Source organism: Callithrix jacchus, chromosome 20 (assembly GCF_049354715.1).
Source record: "Callithrix jacchus isolate 240 chromosome 20, calJac240_pri, whole genome shotgun sequence".
Classification (NCBI taxonomy): Eukaryota; Metazoa; Chordata; class Mammalia; order Primates; family Cebidae; genus Callithrix; species Callithrix jacchus.
Genome location: NC_133521.1, coordinates 28,944,271 through 28,965,515, shown reverse-complemented (window position 1 = coordinate 28,965,515; position 21,245 = coordinate 28,944,271). Strand labels below are relative to the sequence as shown.

General features: G+C 46.2%; 1 protein-coding gene and 1 long non-coding RNA gene across 44 annotated transcripts in view; one reads left to right on the top strand and one right to left on the bottom strand.

The window, feature by feature from the left end:
* The window catches only part of ZFHX3 (zinc finger homeobox 3), a 1,555,416-nt gene that overhangs the window by 146,590 nt on the left and 1,387,581 nt on the right, over window positions 1-21,245 (bottom strand). The gene's annotated exons all lie outside the window — the stretch shown is intronic.
* LOC144580526 (uncharacterized) lies at window positions 14,256-19,848 on the top strand. Of its 3 annotated transcripts, none has more exons than XR_013530124.1 (3): window positions 14,256-14,384; window positions 19,026-19,316; window positions 19,547-19,848. It is a non-coding gene; the product is annotated as an uncharacterized LOC144580526 (long non-coding RNA). The 3 variants fall into 3 exon arrangements; XR_013530122.1 differs by having other exon boundaries at window positions 19,026-19,231; window positions 19,547-19,844; XR_013530123.1 differs by having other exon boundaries at window positions 19,026-19,176; window positions 19,547-19,842.

The window sequence follows — 21,245 nt, the reverse complement described above, 5'->3', positions numbered from 1 at the left end:
TCCCAGATGTCTGTCATGACCTCATCAATCTCAAGTCTCTCTCCTTGGTAGTAGATGAAGTGGTAGCTAATGAAAAAGCTAAGGAAATCAGCACCACTAAGAAAATGCCAATACTCATTCCCAATCAACATACACAGTTGACTGTTTCTATCCTGATTTCAATTGCCTCATCCTACCGCGTACAAGATGCGGCTGCCAGGTGGGTCCACATCTGTAAGTCCTGTGTAATGCCCGATTCGCAACACGATTACTCATTACATGTCAAAATAATAATTATCACAGATGGCAAATTCACAAGTGGGTGAGCCGACGGCTGGAGCAGGCAAGCTAGCACTTGCCCCGGGCACTCAAGTTCAGCAGTCAAAATGCTATAAAACATACTGTTCTTTCTTCTTGTTATTTAAGTACTAACATCAAGGAGAGGCTCCCATTTTCTCTTTCAGAGTTGGTTGCAATAGGTTAGACCTCTTTGAAGCCACATAAAACAATTCACTGTGTACCGTGTAACAAAAACTCAAACAACTCTAGCTTCGACCGTGCTACCCTGCTACCAGCCCGTGTTCCCTGCAACCCGGCTCCTTCTGTTAAACAGGGCAGCTCTCCACCAGCACCATAGGTACTCCCTAGGAACGATTCAAGGAAACAGCCCCTGATTTCCTACAAGGACAGTCCCTGATGGCAAAACTCCAAGAGGAGGTAACCCAAGGGCACCTCAACCCAGGCCCTGGTTATTCCTGCCTCCGTGTCCACAATGAAAACAACATGGTGGGAACTGGTTATGGGTTTTGACATAAGTTGTTTCAAGCCACCGGATGGGACAAGAAGCCACTTCTGTGACAAAGTCGCCCTGGGTATTCTCAGGCAGAGAATGAGGGTGAGCTGGTGCGGTGAGGGGCTGGGGCTGGGTGGGCAGAATGGTGACGCCAGCCCTAAGAAGCCAACAGGCTGTTGAATGCCATGCCTGCACTATTAATTTGCATATGACATTAATTTTGCTGTCAGTGTGTTAATGTGTGATTAATTCTGTCATGGGTTAGAGCAAGGAGAATTAGTTAATTGTCAGAAACCCTTCTCGTCGCTCCCTCCTTCAGCCTCCACCTCCGTCTAACTTCCTTTTTTTCTCTTATTAAACTAACCCCCTGGGTATTCTTCCTCGGGGCACTTCTCTCCCATGGGACATCAGACCCACCTCTTCCTACCCTTTCCAGAAATGTATCTAGAGACCCAAAAACAGAGAGCAAAGTCAGGTCTTCCTTGGGCGCCCCAGCTAGCAGGTCTGAACTCTGTCCCGGCAGTCATGCGGGTGGTTTGCGAAGGCCTTAAAACAGGGACACACAGGTCCCATTCAATTTCATGGTCAACTGCCAGTGCTGGTGATACCTGGATACATTGTACAATCTGTGCTTTGTGTGCTATGCAAATAACCTGTGGGGCTGGAATGCGGAGTTAACACAAAGCCACTGCTGTGCTATCAAAAGCGGTCATGTGGCCGCCCACTCCTCCCCAACCTCGCAGAAGCTGGTGGGTGTCTTCCTTCCTACCAATCCTTGCCCAACGTCAACGCAGCTATAGTGGGTCAAGTGCGCTTTCCCCTGTCAATCATTCCATCACTGAGCAAGCTTATGCTTTTTAAATACAAAGCCCAATAAAAAGAACCTTGAGTCCCCTAACTCTGGAAAGGGCAAGAGGATTGTAGAGGCCTCCGGATGCCAGGAAATTTCAGGAGGTACAGGCCTGTTGCAGGTCAGGTTAAATGGTCCCTGACCACCACAGTAACACTGCATACGCATGCCACCAGGTCAAAGACAGGTGATCCTGATGATCACATTTCCCAGGTCTGTTAACATGCAGCCCACACCTGCGTCCACTTAATCCAGTCCTGTGTCTTTCCCTTATCTTAAGTTGCCTTTCACTTTGAAGGAATAATGAGGAAGAAGGAATGACCGAAAGCAAACGGATCTGCACAATCATCTACAATCATGTGGAATCTGTCTAATTTATAGGGCTGGGAAACCAACTGTCACCTTCTAGCCTAATCCTTCCCTGACCAACTGGCCAGTGGAACTGGAATGGGCACCAGCCAAGGGTGGGCAGTGACCACAGCTTTTATGTCCTCTGGAAGACAGGAGAGAAATGCGAAGAGGCATAGACTGCTACTCCCCTGTCCCCAGCTACTCCCATGACAGGGGCCACTCCTCTGACCCCAGCTACTCCACTGACCCTGGCGACTCCCCTGTCCCCCACTACTCATTGTATAACACATGTCAGTTTCTTGAAAATGGTCCTGTATTTGTGCATGAAAGCATGTTTCCAAGAATTAACTTATAATAATTACAATAGAGAGGAAGCAGGTAACTGAGACCTATTTATATGTTGCGATCAAAATTTTAGGATCTATTTAAAAAGCACAGGGCTCCCATTTATATCTTGGAAGTCACTGTTTCTTTTAATTTGGAAACACGTCTATCAACTGAAACCTTTAAAAAAAAACTTAACAAGGAATAATGTTGTTATGGGTCATGATTATTCTAATGTTTTATTTTATTTTGCATATGCCCTTAGAGCTAAACTAAAACTAGATGCTGGAATATAATTGCCCATAGTAACCAACTAAACAGTGCCCTTAAGCAATGTGTATTTTTCTGTCTCTGTCTCTCTCATACACTCACTATATCCTGCCCTCCCACTCACTCCCATCCCCAAGTAACAAAAGCCAGACAAACCCATGGAAGAGGCGAAAGAGCTACAGCAACTCCACTTTCCAAACACTTGTATTCCAGCTCTTTAAAAATGAATTAAATTATAGAATCCACTTTGCAAAACATATTTGACCCCTTGTGGAAGTTAACCAGTCCTTTCTCAAATGAGCTGGAAGTGTCTCCAATCAATATGAATTGGGGTTCCCTCTTCTGTTTCAGATTATGGATACTTCTAATTGTTTTAATGTGGGCATTATTCAACATGAAACTGTATTGCTCAGTACGTGGGAAATAGGTCCCGAACACCCAAGGGCATCAAAGATCCCATGACATTTCTATAAATCAGCCAAATTCCAACACAGATAGCCAGCCCTGCAGTTGTTATATTCAGATGAGAGGTGATTACATGCTCCTGCCTCCTACACAAAGCAGAGACCAGTGTTCCTGCTCCTGGTCCATTCTCTAGGCCTAACCTGGCCAACCTCCTCTGGGCACAGCCCATCAGACCTCAAGATGGCCAGCTCTTTTCCTCTCGAGCAGTGACATCCTACACACAAAGGATTACCAAGAAGCCACCTCCCCCGGAATTAGGAAATGTACGGGGAAGTCTCCAATAAAGAGGTCAGAAGACAGAAAGCAGGGAGTTAAGAACCATGGGCTGGAGAAGAGTCCTGGCACAGGGGCTTCTCAGCTGTTCTCACTAGAAAACTGCCTCTAAAAATCTATTTCTGTATTTATTTCCTGGAATTTCAGTTTTAGAATCTGAACATGCAGAACCTTCAAGTTTCTGCTCCTCCTTCACTTGGTCAATTTCACTTGGTCAGAGATTGCCTAAAATAATTTCACTGTTTTTAAATAGTAGTAAACCATTTCTAAAAACTGTTTAGACCCACACTGATGCATCTTCTATGTCACAGCAATCCTTGCTCCTCGTCTTCCCTCTCTCTCAATTTCTCTATCCCCATTGGTCCTTTCCTTAAGAATCATCCCCATTCATTCTCCTACTGGGATGCCCCAAGTTCTTCCAAGGGCAACACCTAATTCAGGCCGTGCCCCCTTGGCCTCCTGATTTGCCCTGGAATCTGGAATAAGTCAGTTCTTCTCCAGGTGCAGGTGATGGAGGAAGTGACATTATACCCCACAAAAGGAGGAGAAGAGCTGCATGCTGACTTTAGAGGAATAGTCAGCCATTGATGCCCCCAATAAAAACATCCTGTGACTTGGACTCAAAGGCAGTGGCCTTCCCAAGGATCTGGGAAGCGCTGGGAGGTGCCCAGCAAGGCACAGGGGCTGGCAGCAGGCCCTCCGCATAGCCGCCCACCCCTCCGGAGCCGCCCCAGGGAGCTGCAGCAGGCTCTCCTCGCCAGGCACACTCCCAGCATTGTGCTCCCTCCAGCACGCTCTTCCCCCACCAAAAAGCCCGAGGCCTCCGGAGTGTACACTAACCACAAGCCTTTGAGTGGCTCATGTATTTACAAACTGAGGCATGTCGAAATCAAAGGGGATACCACATGACATAATTCGCATTAACATGTCAACAGGCTGACAATTTATAGAGTCAATCCACGGAAGGTGGGGAGGACTAAGACTTAGTAATTGTTTAATTCCTGCTGAAACCCACGGCCACTGTGCCTTAGGGAAGCCAGGATGTGCTGGGGGCCTCCAGCCTGCACAGCGCCCTGTGGGGCTGGCACCTTGCCAAGGCCAAGCAACAGGTTTAACCATTTAGGGTGCTCAGTGATGTGGGGGAGAGGGAGAAAAAGGGAGAGAGAGAAAAAAAAAGGGCTTAAGGGAAAGACAGAGAGGGGTGGGAGGTATGAGAGTGGGTCCTTGCGCAATGTGTGCGCAATTGACAAGATGGCTTGGGTTGGTCCCAAAGAAAGAGAGTTGTTGCTGTACCACTGATATTCCCTTTGCCATCATGCATCCAGGGCTGGAGATTTGAATACATGCAAAAGGCCCCCCCAGTCTTGGTTTCCTGGATGTTCTCTGGCAGCACCCTACTCACCAAGGCACCTGAAGGAGGGGGCAGTGGTGTTTTGTTTACAATAGGCCACAAACCTCCAGACCCAAGCTCCACAAATGAGCAAGAACCAAGTCAAAACCAAACGTCTGTTCATGTAAAATCACTCCTGGAAGTCTCTCTTTATCCCTTTTACCTCCCTCACTAGTAGCACTGTTCTGACCCATGGAAGGTAAAATACAAATTCTCAGGCCAGACACAGTGGTTCATGCGTGTAATCCCAGCACTTTAGAAAGCCAAGGTGGGAGAACAGCTTGAGGTCAGGAGTTTAAGACCAACCTGGGCAACATAGCAAGACCCCATCTCTACCATAAAATAAAAAGTTCATCCAGGCATAATGTTAGGTTCCTATAGTTCCAGCTGCCCAGGAGGCTAAGGCAAGAGGATGTCCTGAGCCCAAGAGGTTGAGGCTGCAGTGAACTATAATTGTGCCACTGCACTCCAGCCTGGATGACAGAGTGAGGCTCAGCTGGGCGCAGTGGCTCACACCTGTAATCCCAGCACTTTTGGAGGCCAAGGTGGGCAGATCACTTACAATCAGGAGTTTGAGACCAGCTTGGCCAACATGAAGAAACTCCATCTCTACTAAAACTACAAAAATCAGCCGGGCATGGTGGCGCACACCTGTAATCCCAACTACTTGGGAGGCTGAGGCAGGAGAATTGCTTGAACCTGGGAGGCGAAGGTTGTAGTGAGCCGAGATGGTGCCACTGCTCTCCAGCCTGGGCAATGGTCTAGTGGCGCGCGCTCTCTCTCTCTCTCTCTCTCTCTCTCTCTCTCTCTCTCTCTCTCTCTCTCTCTCCATATATATATACACACACACACACACACACACACACACACACTTACATTTATATATAAAACAGAGTGAGACTCTGCCTCTGAAAAAAAACATTAAATTCTTACTGCTCAACTCCACTTGTATGTTTGATATTGGTTCTACCTATCTGTGAAATTAACCGACCCTTGCTTGGGGAGGGGTCACCTGCGAGTGAGGGGCTGGTGAAAGGAATGCAAAAGCAAAGTCTGAAAAAGCTCTGGGGCTGAAGTGTTTGATAGGCTCCCTCAACTGCACCCCAAGCTCTAAGCCAAGGTTAATCTTTTCATCATTACATGAGAAAGGTACGTCTGGAAAACACAAATGGTAGAAATAAGACTATCTGCCAAAGCTTACAGGTCATCGTCAGGAACTGCATTCCTCAGCCAGGAGAAACTGTGTTCGGAAAAGGTGGCCTGGCTCCACGGCTCCTGCCCCAGAGGATGCCTGGGGCCATTCGGGCTATGACAGGGCCCTCCACACAAGCTGGCTGTACATAAACAGTAACACCTCATTCTCTCTTCTACCTCATTAACCGAAACACATTAAAACAAGTGTGCACTGGGAGCAGAAAATGAGACTGTTAAACCAAGCTGATATAATCCTCATCAGCTGTGGGAGAGGAGACCGCATCAATTATCCTGAACCAACTGCAGTCACACGGATGTGCCAGGCTCCCAGGCCCCCAACATGAAGAGGAGGACAAGAGAAAAGAAAATGGGCTGGGCAGGGTAGCTCATGCTTGTCATCCCAGCACTTTGGGAGGCCGAGGTGGGCAGATCACTGGAGGTCAGGAGTTCAAGACCAGCCTGGCCAACATCTCTACTGAAATTAGAGATGTTGTCTCTACTGTCTGCCTGTCTCTACTGAAATTACAAAAATTACTCAGCATGGTGGTGGGTGCCTGTAATCCCAACTACTTAGGAGGCTGAGCCAGGAGAATCGCTTGAACCCAGGAGATGGAGGTTGCAGTGAGCCGAGATCATGCCACTGCACTCCAGCCTGAGTGAAAAGAGTGAAACTCCATCTCAAAAAATAAATAAAATCTAATAATAATAATAATATGCTTCATGGTCTCCTAACAAACACAGCTTCTCACCCATTTTTGTCACCCCAATGGAAAGGAGCAGCATCTGATCAAAACCCCCCTTTATGGTTCTTTTGCACCTAAAAATCTTTGCCAAACTATCTGGAATTGGAGGGGAAAAAAGAAAAATAAAAGTAAGCTTAAGAAGAGGGAGGGGGATAAGAAGATACTGGATTCTGCGTGATCTCTTGCAGAGAGATTTTTTAAGTCAAAAGTATCTCAAGGCCCAAAGTCCTAAGACCCAAAATGATCCAGACACGATCCACACATGACTTAATGCCAAGGATGCTTCAAAAATCGAAGGGCCATGGAGAAGACGATAGCAATCCAAAGCTACGCGGCTGCAAAGCACAGCCAGCACTCGGCTCTTTCAGCCACTGCCAACAGATCAGAACCGATGCATTTAGAAATACTCAGAAAACCCACCAGGGAAGAAAGCAAAAGTAATGCCTGTACATTGCCAAAATAAGGAAGATTATGGCCACAGTGAGAATAAATGACCGAATCATTACCTACACGTAAGAAATGCAAAAGACTTGTACAAGATAGCCATAAAATGTAAAATGTGGTACAAGGCGCCATCACTGAGCCGCACCCCACATCCTGGACATTACAATGTCATATTTGATAGTAATAATTAACTCATGTGAAATGAGTGTTGCTATGCAAAACTTTCCTTTGCATTTCTTCATTTGTGTTCCAATTTGCAACCTTTACATGTTTATTGCCACTTATTTGCATTTCGTTTCATAGATGAAAGTTTCCAAACATAAGCTGTGGACAGGTTCCTTACACACCTCCTGACACCAGCGTGAAACATATGTTGCCAAAACTCAGTCCTCCTGGTACGAACTCTATTCACCATTCACATTACAAACAGCCACTCTGTTTTTCAAGTATACTTTCCAGATCCACCCACGAATCTAATCATCGGCCACGAGCTTGGGGAGATTTTTTTTCTGTTGCACATACTTTGCACACAGTTTCAGATGTTAAAGATTGTTTCGCATTAAGTTCTGCTTCTTTCAAATCAAGAAGGGAGGCATCTCCTCCCACTTGTTGACTCAAAGCTGTAATCAGAGATTCCGGGATTAGCCACTTATTTCATTAAAAGAAAAAAAATACACACACACACACACACACACACACACACACTCCTCAGCTTTCAAAAGAGGTGGGGAAAGGGCAAAAAAAAAAAAACCATGGCTTCAGCAGCCAAGGAGATTAACTTCCAACGTACAGGCAGGGAAGAGGAGGGATGAACCACTTTAAAAAAAAAAGTAAAAGTTGCAGCTGGAGAAAAATTTGGGAACATTTTAAATTAATGGGTAACAAATGGTTGTCATGGAAACAGTTTTGCATACTTGACTGCAGGTGCTCCCTAGAGTGAAAGGAGACTGGGATGGTACAGCCACAAGCAAGAGCACAAATGTAGACATTAAAGGAAGATTCCTAAGGCAATGTTATGTCATCCAAGCCACAGACACTGCGGGTTTCCATAAAAACGAACTCACTTCTGCAAGGAGCACATGGGAGCTTGGCAGCACCAGCTACCACTTGCGTCCAGAAGCTGTTCCCCCTTTTACGATATTCTGTGGTATTGCCAAGGTTACAAAATGTAAACAGACACAAACACAAACCATAACAAGACACCAATGTCAAATACATTCTAGTTTTTCCACCTTTGCTCTCTGAGCTGTGTATTTCTAGACGGTAGCTTTATTTATTTTTTTAGAGTGAATATGCATTAGCTTTAATCAGAAAAATATACATGTAAGGGAATGAAAAACACCAAAGAATACAGTTCCTCCAAGTGTCCCATGTACTCTTTGGCAGTTTCCAAGCCTAAATTCTAACTTGCATCTAATTTTGGTCACGTAAGGGCAATATGTGTGTGTTGATACTTGCGGGAAATCCCATTTAAAAAGGAACAAGGCCGGTCACGGTGGCTCACACCTGTAATCCCAGCACTTTGGGAGGCCAAGGCGGGCGGATCACCTGAGGTTGGGAGTTCAAAACCAGCCTGACCAACATGGAGAAACCCCACCTCTACTAAAAACACAAAATTAGCCAGGCATCGTGGCTCATGCCTGCAATCCCAGCTATTCTGGAGGCTGAGGCAGGAGAATCACTTGAATCTGGGAGTCGGAGGTTGCAGTGAGCTGAGATCGTACCACTGCACTCCAGCCTGGGCAACAAGAGCTAAACTCCATCGCAAAAAAAAAAAAAAAAAAAAAGGAAAGAAATACTAAAATATTCCAGGTTATGCAGGACAATATAATAAAATTATGTCAGTGAAAGTAACATCATCGCTTTCTTCTCACAAAGGAAGATGTCTTAGGTACTTCTCAGGGAAGGAGTAGAGCAGGTCACAGCCGCAATGCAGATGGACTTGGATTACTGTCTAATTTTCCTAAGTACTGTACTAGTCAGTTTTTGCTCCATTACTTTGGAGAAGAGATGGAGATATCCCTTTGGGAAAACAAACAAACAAACAAACAAGTCCTGCAAACACACACTTCATGCTTGAAGGGGACTTAGTGAGGAATCCAAGCTCCTCATCCTTCAGATGGGGCCACTACAGACTAGCCAGGGTCATCTCACTAAGCGTCGGTCGTATTTCTCTTTGGGGAAATTCCTTCTCCCTCTTCCACACCAAAAAAACAAAACAAAACAAAAACCCAAATGACCTTTCTATCCTCCAAATCAACAGCGTGTCAAGTTCAAAGCTAATCAAAATCAAATAACATAACATCAGTTTATGTGGTCTACAGAAGACGACGGGAAATCTGATGCAGAAAACTGGAGTCCTTACACGTTTCTGGCGCTATATGCTGACTACAACTAGGCGCATTTCATGCATTACCTCATTTAACTCATTGAAGAGTCCTATCAAGGCAGGTCATTCTGTTAGCCCATTTTACAGATGATGAATAAACAGGAATTAAGTTATGGAAGTCCCAGGAGCTGGGATTCAAACTCAGGCAGCCTGACACCAGGGATCTTCTCTGTCTTTACAACCCCAAGAGCCATCTAGATTTCCTTTAAGATGCATGGACACCCTATCTTAAATTTTTCTAGTCCGCAGCACCCACTGAGCCCCCATTCCACCTGCCACACCAACAAGTGCCTGGTATCTCATGGGCATCTAGATACCTCCTGAATGGCCAGATCCCATTAGATTTCCACTGCCTCTCCTGCGGTAGCTTGAGAGCTCCTAACCGGGTTTGTTTCTGCCTCTACTGAAATATATGCCCACGTCCACAAAAACAGAAATAACCCATCTGAGTCCCGTTGTCAGAGACACAACAGATCATCAGGATGACTCTTCCGGAGGAGTAGCAAGGTGGACGGCAGGACAGCAGGGGTTGAGAAGAGGCCTTACGTCAAACTTGCAGCTTCTACACGGTAGAGCTCAGGGAGGAGAGAACATTTCTCCATTAGGTTTTAGTATTTTACCCACACACTGCATTATGAACATTTCCAATCACAGAGATGAGTTGAAAAAAAAAAATCATATAATAGACACTTAAGTATCCACCACGCAGCTGCTGAAATTAATGCTGTGCTATTTAGCCATTTCTCTATCCCACTATCAAAGCACCTTCCATCTTTTATTCATTCCAAAGTAAACTGCAGAAGCAGTACACTCTACCCCTCCCCCTGCTCCAGCACACACAGCCTCGACTACAGTTTCCTCTTTGTTTATGGGGTATTTGTTTCATAGCTTTATTATTTTAATAGATCACATGAGCAGACTTCCTGACTAGCAAAACTCTAAAAAGACCCACACTCCAGTTTGTTGTTACAATGAAATGTTTAGCTCACAACTGATTTTCTTTGAAAAGTTAGAGTAGGTGGGAAGGGAGACCATTAGGAGAAATACCTAATGTAGATGATGGGGTGGTGGGTGCTGTAAACCACCACGGCACGTGTATGCCTATGTAACAAACCTGCATGTTCTGCATATGTATCTCAGAACTTAAAGTATAATGAAAATAAATAAATAAATACTTTTAAATTTATTTCCTTATTTTACTTTAGGTGTATACTGTATCTGGCATCTCTCCCCATGTTATCCCTCCCCATCCCCCAATGTCTCTCCCCATCCCCTGCAACTGTCCCCTTTGTGTGATGCTCCTCTCCCTGAGTCCACGTGTTCTCGTTGTTCAACACCCACCTATGAGTGAGAACATACAGTGCTTGGCTTTCTGTTCTTGGGTCAGTTTGCTGAGAATGATGGGTTCCAGATTCATCCAAGTCCCTACAAAGGACACGAGCTCATCATTTTTTATGGCTGTATAGTATTCCATGGTGTATATATACCACATTTTCTTTGTCCAGTCTATCACTGATGGGCATTTGGGTTGGTTCCAGGTCTTTGCTATTGTACACAGGGCTGACTTGAAAAAACAAAAAGTTAGAGTAGGCTAGGGGCAGTGGCTCAGCCTGTAATTCCAGCACTTTGGAAGGCAGTAGGATCATTTGAGGTGAGGAGTCCGAGACCAGCCTGGCCAACGTGGTGAACCCTGTCTCTACTAAAAATACAGAAAAACTAGCTGGGCGTGGTGGTGCATGCCTGTAATTCCAGTTACTTGGGAGGCTGAGGCAGCAGAACTGCTTGAACCAGGTAGGCACAGGGTGCAGTGAGCCGAGATTGCACCATTGCACTCCAGCCTGGGGGACAAGAGTGAGACTCCATCACAAAAAGTAAAATAAAACAGTGTCCACAAGTCTGTGAGAGGAAGTTCTAGTTATTAAAATCATTTTAGTACCATAGCCACAGGTTTGGTAAGTACAAGAATGTATCTGCTGCCTTTCCCCTCCGCCCAGTTCACCTTTCTGTATGATTATACCCTCTTCAAATCTTACTCAAACTCCAGCTTGCCCCTCCCTCCCAGAGATCTTTGGGGATCTAACCAGTTGGGTGCGACTGCTCCCGCCTTTCACCTTCCTGTCGACTTGGATAACTCTTGCGTCCACATCTGAGGGATCTTACTGAATGACCAATTCCTCTTTGTATTCTGCATCACAACATTTTTCAAACTATGGATCGTGACCCGTTAGTGCAGTGCTCCTCAAACTGTGGCTGCACATCGGAATCCAACAGTAAACGAAACCACACGTCTAGGGGTCAAGCCAGGCCGGCATAGGTTTTTAAAGGATCCTGGGCTAAGAGTCACCGGATCAGTAAATCAGGATCATGCCAGCGAATCATGACATCAACGCTGTGAGTACAAACAGCATTTGTAAAACAAAACAGAATTGAATGCAATAGAAAGCATCAGAACGTAGCACCTGCAATAAGGATAAAATCACTCTGCACAACTTCTGTTTTAGTCGAATATATAGAATATCTAGATTTATGTACGTGCTGGGTCACCCATGTAAAATGCATTTCCTTTTATATCATCGTCAACAAAGTTTGAAAGTCACTGCCCTAAAGAAGTGAGGACGTTACCCCTGCTCATAGAAGGTGCCCAAGGATATGTGGCTTCTACATGGGGCAGGAGGAGAGGAACAGGTCAGAGTTTCTCTTACTGGGAATATGTTCTGCCACCAAAAACATGGTTCTCAGGATGGGGGGACAATCAGATATGGGACTAAGGAAGCATCACTCAGACAAAGACACCTGCCCAAGAAGAAGTGAAGGAAAGCAGCAGAGGAGCCTCTAGGGAAACTGATGGAGGAGGCACCTTGGGGCTGTCCCTAATCTTTAAATTTCTATGTTTAAGATTCCACCTTTCGGCCGGGCATGGTGGCTAATGCCTGTAATCCCAGCAGTTTGGGAGGCCGAGGCAGGCGGATCACCTGAGGTCAGGAGTTCCAGAACAGCCTAGGCAACATTGAGAAACCCCATCTCTACTAAAAATACAAAAATCCTGTAATCCTGGCTACTCGGGAGGCTGAAGTAGGAGAATCGTTTGAACCCAGGAGACGCGATTGCAGTGAGCTGAGATCGTGCCACTGCACTCTAGCCTAGATGTCAGAGCGAGACTCTAGTCTCAAAAATAAAAAAAAGATTCCATCTTTCCCTATCAAATCATCAGGTCACACTTGCTAATGGTCTACCTAATAACCCCAAGACCCTGGGAAGGATACAAAGTTGGGTGAGAATAAACAGATTCCGCTGTTAAGGGTCTTACAACCAAGCAGAGGAGAAGGACCACTAAAAATATGGTCTATCATAAAAAAGGGAAAGGAACAAAGCATCTTGATGAGAGCACTGAGGAGAAAGAGCTGAGACTCTGGTCATCATGAAACTCACGGCTGTCCAGCAGCATCTGGGAATTTTCAAAATACTTTGATGCCAGCTGCCCCACTTTGCCAGGGCTGTGTCTCAAGGGTCAGTACAGGCACAGACCTCTGTGTGAAGCTGATGGTAAACGACCAGGGCTGCAGACAGCTCTGCAATGACCTGGTCCACACGAGCCATCCCATTTACACCAACATGTGCCTTGGGCCTCTACCTAGTGAAATGCCAAGTGTGCGCATGAGGCTGCTGTACCTGTTATATCAGAGGGGAGAAGCCACACACGCTCTGCTGGTACCCTGTGATTCAATAAATATTTATTGGGCTGGTTCACACACTATTCTAAGCACTAGAGACACAGCTGTTAATGGGGCAATGCAGGCCCTGCTGTCTTGGGAGACAACTAAATTAATGAACAGACAAGGAAAATAAATATAATCACTGTCAATGCAGAGTAGTTATCTTGAGTGAAGTGACAGTGTAGCTCCTTGAGACTGGGTTGTCAGGGAAAGCCTCTTTGAGGACCAGACATTGAATGAGAGCTGACTGTCAAGGTCAAGGAGGCACAAGCACTCAGTAGAACAGCAAGTGCAAAGGGCCTGTGGCAGGTGCAAGCTTGGCATACTGAATGAACAGTGAAAAGGCTGCTGTGGCTGCGGTGTAGGGGGCAGAGGGAAAAGGGTTGTAAAATAAGGTCAGCAAGGTGGGAGGAGTTCAGATCATAAAGGTGTTTGTAAGCCACAGTGCAAAGGTGGGCTTTTATCTCAAGTACGGTGGAAAGCCTTTGTGGGGTCTTTTCAAGGGAGAGATATGACCTGATTTTCCTCTACATAAACTTGCTGTATGAAGAGGGAACATAAAGGACAAGACTAAAGGCAGAGAGAGAGTTGAAATACACAGAGACGACGCGCGTCGGCCTGGGAGAAGGGTGATGGAAATGCATTTTTGAAGGTAGCACCCACAGAACTTGCTGATGGTTGGGCTGCAGGGGAGTAAAAGACGAAGGGCCCCACAGACAGTTCCCAGGTTTTTGGTTTAGGCAGCACTAACCGAGATGCAGGAGCCCATCAGCATTTGGGGGTTCTGGTCACAGAGTCCTTCCTGCACCATGCTAAGCCTGAAGAGTTCATTCTCAGACATTCAAATGCAAATGCCAGGGAGAGAGCTGGATACAGGAAGAGGTCTGGGGTACAGACAGATTCAGGTGTCATCAGAAAGTAGATGGGGTTGAAAACCACTGGACTGAATGAGACACTTAGGGAGAGTTAGAGACAGAAAAAGGAAAGGGCTCTGGGCCAAGCCTGGGGGTGTAATAACACTGACTGTGAAGTCACAGAAAATAAGCCAGCAGAGCTGGACAAGGGGCCAAGGGTGGCAAAGGTGGCTAAAAGGTCTAGAGGGATGAGAACACAGCCAAAGATTCAGCAACACGGAAAACACTGGTGACCTGTCCCATCAGTGGTGAAATGTGTCACTTCCAGATCCAGCGATTGGGAAGGGACAGGGTGAGTACACTCCCAGAGTGAGCACACTCCCAGAGTGAGCATGACTCAGGGTGAGGGGTTGCTGGGCAATGTGGCCTTGGGCAGATAACAGCCCTGACGGAGGACCAGGTGACTTCCATGAGTACAGGCTGCCAGCTTCGGGGCCACAGCCACGCTACACCCTGCAGCCGCTCCCAGGCCACCTGCAGAAAGCAGCACCTTTCCATACTCTGTTCTGCTCCTGCCACTGCAGAGGGAAGGAAGAAAAACACCATCTCCTCTCACTTCCTGACTTTTCTTCTCTGCCTCCAAGAGCCTTTTTATTTTTGTCCCATGCACGACTTGTTCAGTTTCACAACAACCACTGATGCCCTGCACTTCTTTTTTTCTTTTTTTGAGATGGAAACTTGCTCTTGCTGCCCAGACTGGAGTGCAGTGGCACAATCTCGACTCACCACAACCTCCACCTCCTGGGTTCAAGCAATTCTCCTGCTTCAACCTCCTCAGTGGCTGAGGTTACAGGCATGCACCATGATACCAGCTGATTTTCTATTTTTAGTAGAGATGGGGTTCCTCCATGTTGGTCAGGCTGGTCTCAAACTCCTGACCTCAGGATCCGCTCACCTCAGCCTCCCAAAGTGCTGGGATTACAGGCATGAGCCACTGCACCCGGCCATCCTACGCTTCTTAACCATCTGCTTTCAAACCACCTTTCTGACAGTCCTAAGCTACTTTTCTTGCAAAGAAACTTGCTTTCGGCCGGGCGCGGTGGCTCAAGCCTGTAATCCCAGCACTCTGGGAGGCCGAGGAGGGTAGATCACGAGATCAAGAGATCGAGACCATCCTGGTCAACATGGTGAAACCCCGTCTCTACTAAAAACACAATAAATTAGCTGGGCATGGTGGCACGTGCCTGTAATCCCAGCTACTCAGGAGGCTGAGGCAGGAGAATTGCCTGAACCCAGGAGGCGGAGGTTGCGGTGAGCCGAGATCGCACCATTGCACTCCAGCCTGGGTAACAAGAGCGAAACTCCGTCTCAAAAAAAAAAAAAAAAAAAAAAAAAAACTTGCTTTCAGTAAAGACAAGAGGGCAAATGGAGAGAAACAGATAACCATCTGCTGATGTCCACTCGTGCTGCATTCTGGAGAGAAACTCACAAAACCAAAGGCAATCCATGTCCTCAAGAAGCTTCCAAACCAGCTGGTGAGACCATCTAGCACATGACGCAGAGACTAGCGTGGTGCCAAACAGTGTAACACCCGCGTGGAGTGGGTGTCTGTGGGTGTAGCAGCTGGAGACAGAGTTCTGGAAAAGCAGGGATGTGTCACTAGAGCATAAAAGATGGGACAGGAAATACACTCTTCCCTAAAGTTTGATTAAAAAAAGAAGATACTTTCCAACAGGGCCCAATGCGCATCTCAGCAATGCAGCACATGTGTAACCAAATCACACAGAAATGAGCACTTAAAATGACATCTGTTGGATTAATTAGCTGTGTAATTAGTCTCCCCTCAGTGGAGCTGGGCTTTGTGGCTGTTGCCTGAAATCTCCCCAGGTGACTTGATTCCAAATGCCACACTCCAAAAGGCAGAAAGTGCCGGCCAGGAAAAGAAGACAAGCATCCGACTGTGTATGCAGGAGGGAGCGGGAAGGGAGAGGAAGTTTCTGGAGAATGTGGTGGGTCCTTTGGGAACCCAGCTAGAATATCCGGGAGGAACAGTCATCCACAGAGGTCTCACTAGAACTCACTACCTCAGAGCAAATCTGCCTACCCCCTAAGGCATGAGTTTTGGATAAACTGAAAGCACTAAAGGCTCAGAGATACGAAGTAGGGCAGGAAGACCATGGAGGTGAAGAGAGACGAGTATGGATTCCCAGTTGGACACAAAGACACAGGACAAAGGTCAGAGCTCTGGTCCCTGGAGGAGCTGTTTGGTCTTCCTACGCCAACAGCTGCAGCCACCACTAATGTGAACCCAGTCTGGGCAAAAAAAAATTAATAATGAAAATGGTCAGAGCCTAAGCTGAGAACCAGAAAGTGAACAAACACGCACAAACAGATGTCTGCAGCCAAATCACTCCCGCAGTGCTTCCTCAGCCACAGCTGGCTTCAGAGTCACACTTGCTGACTCATGTCTAGGACAGGGAGGAAATCACAGCCCTGGGACCCGTGCCACTTGGCTTGGCTCACTAGAAGAGCCGAGGAATATTCCCCATGCTTCTCTATCTTTAATTATTTTAGAAAACAAGAGACATGGCAGTAGCAGGACAGTACAGAAGACGAAGGCACAGGAGTTATGGGAGGACCACAGTGAACACCATCTTGGAGCAGGAGACTCCTCGGCTGGGGAAGAGACTGTGGAGTTACCTTTTATCTCCCCTGCCCCCACCTCAAGGCACAGAGTGCCCTGCCCTAGACAGAGGAAAGACATCTAATGCTGCTCAGAGAAACTTCCTGTGCCTGCAACAATCAGCGGTTCATAAAGAACCTGGAACACGAAACATTCCATTCAAATGAACCCTGTTGGAAACCAGCAAGACACGTTCACAAGCTGGAAAGGGTCACTCTGCTAAGATACTCCCTGCCATAAACACAATCGGAGCTCCTCCCTGATCTTCAGGAGCGCCAACAAGTATCTGCAGGACCAATGCAGTGACAAAGACTGCCTCCCAAAAGCAAAGGGGGTCTAAGAGCAAACACCAAACCCCGACATTGTCATTCTCACTGTCCCAAAGGCCTTTATATACAGGCCGGGCAGAGTGGCTCAGGCCTGTAATCCCAGCAATCTGGGAGGCTGAGGTGTGAGGATCACTTGAGGTCAGGAGTCAAAGACCAGCCTAACCAACATGATGAAACCTGGTCTCCACTAAAAATACAGAAATTAGCTGGGTGTGGTGGTGCACGCCTGTAATCCCAGCTACTTGGGAGCCTGAGGTAGGAGAATCGCTTTAACTCGGCCAGCGGAGGTTGCAATGAGCTGAGATTACCACGGAACTACAGCCTGGGTTACAGAGTGAGACTCCTTATAAAAAAAATAATTAAAATAGAAACCATTTTTTAAAAAAGGTCCTTAGATACTTCTATCTAGGTCCAAGTCAAAAGTGAAATGAGTAACATCTGCACATGTACACCAAGATCATGCTGCTGACCACAGCCTGGTGACACCTGTGCTCCTCTGACAACCGAGGGGTCAGAAGCCTGTTGGAAAAGCCTTGAGGTCATGCAGGATTCTGCCAGCCGTCATGGTCAGAGGTGCCCAGGTGTGACGAGGCTGTAGCCAGCTGCATGACCTTTCCAGCTTTTTGGCTGGAAGAAAGTACAAAGGAAGTAAGGGGATACCAGAAAGAAAGTTCTAATCTTACACAGGTGATCAGACCTGTTTGCTCCAAGTTTTTAGAAAACTCATCTCCTAATTCAGAACCAGACCTGTGGCCAGGCACAGTGGCTCACACCTGTAATTCCAGCACTTTGGGAGGCCGAGGCGGGCAGAGCACAAGGCCAAGATATGGAGACCATCCTGACCAACAAGGTGAAACCCCATCTCTACTAAAAATACAAAAATTAGCCGGGTGTGGTGGCGGCCGCCTATATTCCCAGCTACTCGGGAGGCTGAGGCAGGAAAATCACTTGAACCTGGGAGGAGGAGGATCCAGTCAGCCGAGATCACACAATTGCACTCCGGCCTAGAAACAGAGTGAGACTCGGTCTCAAAAAATAAAAAAAAACCTGATAGCTGCTCATTGCCCGCCACCCCGCTTGACCAGAGGGCAGTCTTCAATGGAAAGAAGGTTCTGGAGGGAGGGAAGGAGGAAGAGGAACAGAAGATACGCTGGGCTGGGGGTTCCCATTACAGAGCACAGACAATAGAGAAGAACCACACTCCCAGTACACGTTGCTAACAAAGCCTTCCCTAAACCAAATAGGTTTGCACTGTTTCATTTATTTAGTTATTTACTGAGACAGGGTTTTGCTCTGTCACCCAAGCTAGACTGCAGTGCTGTAATCATGACTCACTGCAGCCTTGACCTCCTAGACTCAAGCAATCCTCCCACCTCAGCCCCCTCATGTATCTGGGCTACAGGCACCATCACACCCTGTTAAATTTCTTATTGTTCATCAAGATGCGGTCTGGCTATGTTGCCCAGGCTGGTCTCGAACTCTCAGGCTCAAGTGATCCTCCCACCTCAGCCCCCTATGCAGCCAGGACCACAGGTATGTGCCACCACACCTGGCTAATTTTTAACATTTTTTATAGAGTCAGGGTCTGTTTATGTTGCCCAGGCTGGTCCTGAACTCCTAGGCTCAAGCAGTATCCCTGCCTCAGTCTCACTAAGTGTTGAGATTACAAGTGGGAGCCACAGCCCCAAATAAGTTTAATAATGCATGACACATTCATGAACCCCAGCCTATACAAAATCCTACTTCAATGCCCAGCATAGAATCAGCACTCCACAAACACTGTTGACCCAGGGAAGGAAGTCCCCTTCCCAGTGATTTCAGTGTCTAAGACGTTGCCCAGGGGAATGATCTGGGAAATCCTGTGGTCTGGCCTCTTGGGCCCTGAGGGCTAGAGTCTGAACCCATGGGAGGAGAACAGGTCAGGGTAGCAGATGGAAGGATGCTTTCCACCCAGAATCCAACCTTCTGTCTCATTCTGCAGGACAGCAGGAAGACGAGGATGCCCCAGTGGGACACATGTCATCAAGGAAGTCCAAAGAGGTCTGCACAGAAGCGGTTAGAAAGGTCCCGCCATCCTCCAGGAAGAGCCTACCACCAGAGACAGAAGACAGGAAAAGAGACTCAAACAGCAGGTGGATGCAAACCCCTTCAGCAGCTCCAGCACACAGGCCAGCCCCGCCAAGCAATGTGGGTACCACTGTTGACCTAAGAGACTGAATATGCTTTGGAGGATCTCGCCCTGAGTCTCAGAACATGCCCCACTCATTAACAGGTTATAAACCAAACACTATCAGTAGATAAACATTTCTAACCTTCTAACTAGTTTGTCTTTATAAGATGAAGATGGGGACCCTAGAGAACATCCCCTAATCATTCTTGATGATTAGTCCCAATTTAAACCTACTTTCTACATTTCCTATTAGCGACCTATATACCATCCACACATGGGGTCTGCCATGTACTGTGAGCAACACTCACGTGCTGTGAATTTTCATGGTCTAGGTACAAGTAACCAGAGCAGGAGGAGACCGAGAAGGCCTGGAGCAGACCAGGGGCAGCTTCAGCATCTGGCAAAGTTGGTGCTGACCAAGCCAGGCCTCCTGATGTCCACTGTGTGACGCGAAAGCATTTCAATAAAAGGAACTCAGGAAAAAAATGACTGAAAAGTAAGCCTGAACAAACAGCTCTGGAGAAAATTTCAGATTTTATTAGAACAGGAAAGCATTTTCTTTAACACAGAAAATACAAATATCTAATAGTACACTTTTCTATAAATAACAAAAACTGGATATCATTGTTGGGGCGTTTGTAACTTTGTTCTTTTGTTGGGAACCACTGGAAGAAAAGGAGTTTCACAAACAAGGAAGCTACACAGCTCTCTTTACGCTTCTGTACAGCCTGTTGGCAGGTCATTATCAACAGATTTCTAGGCTATCCAGAGGCAGAGCTGCCGAACAAAACACAGGATGCTCAGTTAAATGTGAATTTCACGTAAGCGTAAGCATAATTCACGAGCTATCCTTACACAAAACATCACTGTTGCTTATCTGAGATTTATATTTGCAGGCCAAGGTAAGAGGACCACCTGAGCCCAGGAGTTTGAGACCAGCCTGGGCAACACAGTGAGACCCTATTTTTTTTTTTAATGTGATTTAAATTTCTTTTTATAAAAAAGAAAATAATAATAAAATTCACATCACTGGGAATTCCACCTTTTTCTTGGCTGTATTTGCCAACACAATCCCAAGTCACCCCCTTAAAGTTGCTAGTTTCTACATTCTCCAGTACTTCTACAAGTGACAGATTTTCTGCCATCAGAAAATTTTAACTTTCATCCTACATCCCAGCTGCTTTAAGTGCTAAAAACCAATTTTTGTTAAGTATTAAATATACATGGATTCAATACTACCAGAATGGTTTCCACAGTACCAGCCTTTCCCACCCTACACTTAGTAGTATTTGTAGCTTCAAGTTATGTGTAAAACAGAATAAAGAACACGGTTCGGGTGGATCATATAATTATTTACAAACTCTTGCCTTTTCCTGACGGTGTTCCTGACTGTGCCTAATTATTCCCTTACAATTTCCCTTTCAAAACAAAAAAACCAGAACCACCTGTTGGGACTAGATATATTCAAATTTGGCCTTTTAGTCCAAGTCCTCAGCGAGTTGCAAGAATTCAACACTGAGTTCACACCTCTGCCGATTATACCTGCCATACTGCCTCTCTCACCAGAGTGTTTACCTGGAACAACTGTAACACAATGCATTATTCTGGAATGCAGAAGCAACGGAATATTTTCAACAAAACTGTCCTAAGGGTTATTGACCACCTCTAAGATGGCAGATGTCATTCATGCAAAGAATTTCACAGTAATGGCTTATTCCTCCGGATGGGGATAGGTAAAGAGACTGAAAGTTTAAGATTTCTCTCTCATAAGAAGGTCCAGGGCTTTCTAAATAGAAAATCTAGGGTACTTTCCAATATTTTGACAAATATATTTGTCAGTTGTTATTTGTAGCTATTAGATTTTCTGAAATTAGACCTCCTTGCTGCTCAGCCTAAGTCAGGGCCATGGTATGCCTTTGGAATCCAAAAATAGACTGGTAACCAGTACCTGAAAACAGTTTGTACTGGAAATGTGTAGACACAGTCATAAAATCTACATGCTATTTACATAACAACTTCAGAAAAGGGAAC